Consider the following 4,410-nt stretch of genomic DNA (forward strand, 5'->3'; position numbering starts at 1 on the left):
AGGGTAACGTGTGGGTGCCATAGGGCGCTGATACAAAGCAATGTAACGCTCCCTCTGAGCATTGTTTCTATAGGCAACATGCATGTCATCAAAACCCTGCATCCTATAAAAGTTAGGAAAGTGATCCTGAAAAAATACAAACCATTCAAATCTTAGTCTCAATGCAAAATAAGATAAAATAAAATAAAAATAAAAATAAATGTAAATAAATGCGAGAAAAATAAAATGAAAAGAAAAACCATGGGTTGCCTCCCACGCAGCGCTTGTTTAACGTCATTATTTTTATTTCTAAATGAAAAGTATATCTTCGGCAAATATTTTTATATCGTATCCACAGAGATTGGTTGATATTACCGCCGTTCTATAATCCAAATGTTATAAGTTTAGAAAGTAACACGGTTGTTTTGTTTGTAAAATTATCTTGTGAGTAAATGTTAACAAAAACTGTAAAATGGTTTTAGTCAAGTATAAAAGCTTGGCAAGATTGGAGTTCACTATTTCAAATGCTTATGATTCCTTATGATAAATAAATAGATTCAAGATTATTGATGATGTTCAAGTATCCTCTCAAAGTCATTTATGTCTAAATGATATTGTGATAATCACTATATTGATCCTTAGACGATCTCTCCACCTAACTATCAATATAGCAATCTTTAATGCTTAATACCAAAGAAGAGTAATGAATAAATCTATCTCTACAACTTATTCACTACTTGAAAATCTGTTTTATGTCAAGACTCAAATAATCTCTCTCGACAACTACTCAAATCTGGTTTTCAACTTAGGGCAAAAACAGTATTCAATACATCAACAATCTTTATCATACATATAAATCAAATGAAGTACATAAACATATGAAAATAGCTACTACCTCCAATCTTGACAAAAGGGAGTTTAGCTCCTCATCATCATTGTTACAAAGCAGAAAGTTCAAGCAGAAAAACTCTGTTTTTTTTTCTCTTCAAAAGCTCTCAAGAACAATGTGTAAAAAATGATAATCAAATCCATATTTCAATCCCTAGGTTAATGTATTTTGTCTCTAACAAAAAAGGTTGACATTTCCCTAATTGGACATTGTCATCTAAAGTAGAAAAGCAATTCCCAGGCAGACATCAAAATGGCAATTAACTTTTCCTACACAACAGCACTTTTGACCCTCAGTCAGCTTGCTGGATTCGCAGCCTTCGCGGCGCGAACTGTTGCTTCTCCAGCTTCCTTGTTTGGCAAGCTTCTTCCAAAATGTAGTGTTGCAATCCAAGGTCTTTCTTATCCACAATTCTACACAACTAACAAAAAATGTGAAATAACTATTCAAAACAAAATAAATTAAACCTAATTGCATTTATACAAAATAGTGAGGATAAAAGTGTGTAATTACATCAAAACTTGGTAAAAGGGACCAATAAAATGGTATAAAAAGTAGTACTAATTGGTCCCTAACAACTCTCCTCAACTTAGCATTTTGTTTGTCCCTAAACAAAGGTTTCCACCCTTACAACCAAAGTCATGATACAAAAGATTTAAACAAGAATTTATCAAGGACATTCAAATGGTTCAAAAGTGTTTGGCCTCTTCTCAATTCACCTATCTCAATTCTAGACAAAACATGAATAAGGAAGATGGTAAGGTGCAAAAATCATTCCAAGGAATTCAAAGCCATATATGTCAAAATTGAATCAAGCTTACACACACATCATGATAATGATGAATAACATGAAGGGTTACTTTCACTCATCCAAGCAATTAAATCAACAACAACTCAAATCATGCGGTTATCACAACAAATACCAAATTATGTGAAAAATGATAATCAAGAGGTCTTTCAAAGGTTGTAATGTGGCTTAGGTTACAAGAAAGGATATGATTAAGAGAATTCAACCAAATTGCCTATCCTAAGGGAGCATTCCCAATGATTCACTCTACACAATTTCCCTTTCTTTGATCCCTACCTTTTTTTTTTCTTTCTCTTTTCAAATCCACACAACCATGAGCATTTTTTTTTTTTGCTCTATGGTTTCAAGGGTGATTTCTTTTTCTTGTTTCTTTTTATATATTTACCCTTTCATAGAAACTCACTTTTCCAAGTTTCTAATCAACCTTTCACTTTACTCTCCCCAACTTTAGATTCCAAACCCAAATTTATTCAATAATGCTCCCTACTTAGACATAAGCAAAAGGCAAAAAATTTCAAACAACTCGGTTTGAGGTTTCAACTGATACGAAGGAAATTAGGATTCATTTATTCCACAATTTTCAATTGATTTTACAATGATCAATCAAATGAATCCTAGAATAAGCTCAAAGGGGGTTAACTAAGGATTATTCCTCACAAGGTTAGTTGATTCAAACTTTTTGGTCAAGTGGTTTTTCTCACAAACAATGCCTCTATCATTTTCAAAATTTTCACACAAAAATAGATTGACACATGATTTAGCATGATAAGAATGAGTTAAAATAATGCTCGGTTTCCCGCTTTTTCGTGTACAATGGAAAGTCTCCTCAAAAATGGTTAAGTCCTATTTTGATTCAAAACTGACATATACTTCAATGAAATTATGAATTAAAATTTGCACACACCATCAAACTACTCATTTTAAGTCTAGAAAGCGATAAAGTGTACCTTGAAATGCCGACACTAATTCTTATCATCACCACTCGAAGTGTCCTATGCTTCTCTCTTTGCGATCATTTCTCGGTTGTTTAAAGCTTAACTTAAGAATAAGAACAATTAAACAAAAATGTTGGTAAACCACAATTTAATCAAAACACACTTAAATCTCAACTAGCATTCATGCAATTGTCAAAATACTAACAAAAATAAAGTGCCAAAATAAAGTTATGGTGAACTAGAGCCACCCCAAAAGTACATTACAAATTCCCAAAAACAAAACAGAATTAGTAAAAAAGAAACTCAAAAAATAACACAACTCTCAAATCTCCACATTCTCAATCCTCCTCCTCTTCGTCACCACCTACGTTTCCAAGAACATCCTCCATCTCCTCATTTGGGTCAGCACTACCTCCTGCACCCCCCATAAAATTTGGCCTGCCCTCAGGCCAATTAGCATAAGCTGCATAGTCAGCTTGCGAAGGAAAAGTTCGGGCCTCTGGCGCCAGAAACATGTTCTGGAACTACTGCTGCATGGCATCGAAAAGAAATGATTGAGACCTCCTGGAGGCCTCAAAGTTCTCGCAGCAGTAGTTGGCAAACGCCATCTGATCAAAACCTGGGGTGGTGTGAGGTTGAGGTTGAGGTCGGGGTCTGGCTTGGGCTCTGGATGAAGAAGTACCGGGTGCAGCAGTTTTATCATTTTGGGTTTGCAGAAACCTGTTCAAATAAGAGTCACTGATCACACTGGTGATCGAGAAGTGTACTTCCTCAGGGATGGGAACATTTGCCTTACGGCACAGTCCCATGATAAGTCCTGGATAGGCTAACACACCAGCTTTGCCCCCGAAATTGGTTCCGCTTAGCACTATCTTTCTCAATTCACCTGCAATGAGGGCTGCAACATCCACAGACTTCCCGACCATGATGCAGTACAATAAACACCCTACGTCCATAGGAATTGTAGTGGTGTGGCTTCTTGGTCGGATATTAGACAACAGTAGCACCAGAAAAGCCCTAGCGTCCAAATTTAAATTCTCCCTTTTCCATAATTTCGGGTGTCCTTGATCATTCATTTCATAAGATTTTCCGCTGAGACATAGGGTAGCATTAACCGCTTCCAAATTCCATCTGTTAGCTGCCTCCATGATACTGTACTCACAACGCTCACCCTCTCCGAGAATTAAGGGATTACCCAGATAAGCATTAATATCATCCCTTCCAAAGGAGACGATCTTCCCCCTTACCCTGGATCGGTAAATGAAAGCCGTACCCTCCTCGCGATGCATAGCATTCGCATAAAATTCTCGAACAATGTCGTAGTTGATTGCGGCTTCCGGCTCGCATAACTTCATCCACTTTCGTTGCTCAAAGGCCGCAACCACGCTGTGATACACCCCGGTTGGAGCTAGCCGAATAAACCTTTCAGGCAAAATGGTTCTCTTGACGAGGCTCTCAAATCGTGCCTCGTGTTCATCACTAATGAACTTCCTGAATGAACGTGCTTGAGGAGGTGCCATGGTTTTAGTTCTTTTGGACATCTGCAATCAACACCAGAACAACCACAGAACAAATATGGACAGCATTAGCAACAATTAAAACAAAAAAATGGTGTTGGAATTCACAGTTCGCGGCGCGAAGGCAAGTTCGCGGCGCGAAGGCAAGTTCGCGGCGCGAAGGCAAGTTCGCGGCGCGAACTCTGCGAATTCAGGAAATCCCCAAAGCTTCCTATGGTTCCACCATTGAGGGATTAAACTACTCCCAATCAGCCAAAATTCTCAATTCTACCCTAATCCTCT

Source organism: Lathyrus oleraceus, chromosome 6 (genome assembly GCF_024323335.1).
Source record: "Lathyrus oleraceus cultivar Zhongwan6 chromosome 6, CAAS_Psat_ZW6_1.0, whole genome shotgun sequence".
Lineage (NCBI taxonomy): Eukaryota > Viridiplantae > Streptophyta > Magnoliopsida > Fabales > Fabaceae > Lathyrus > Lathyrus oleraceus.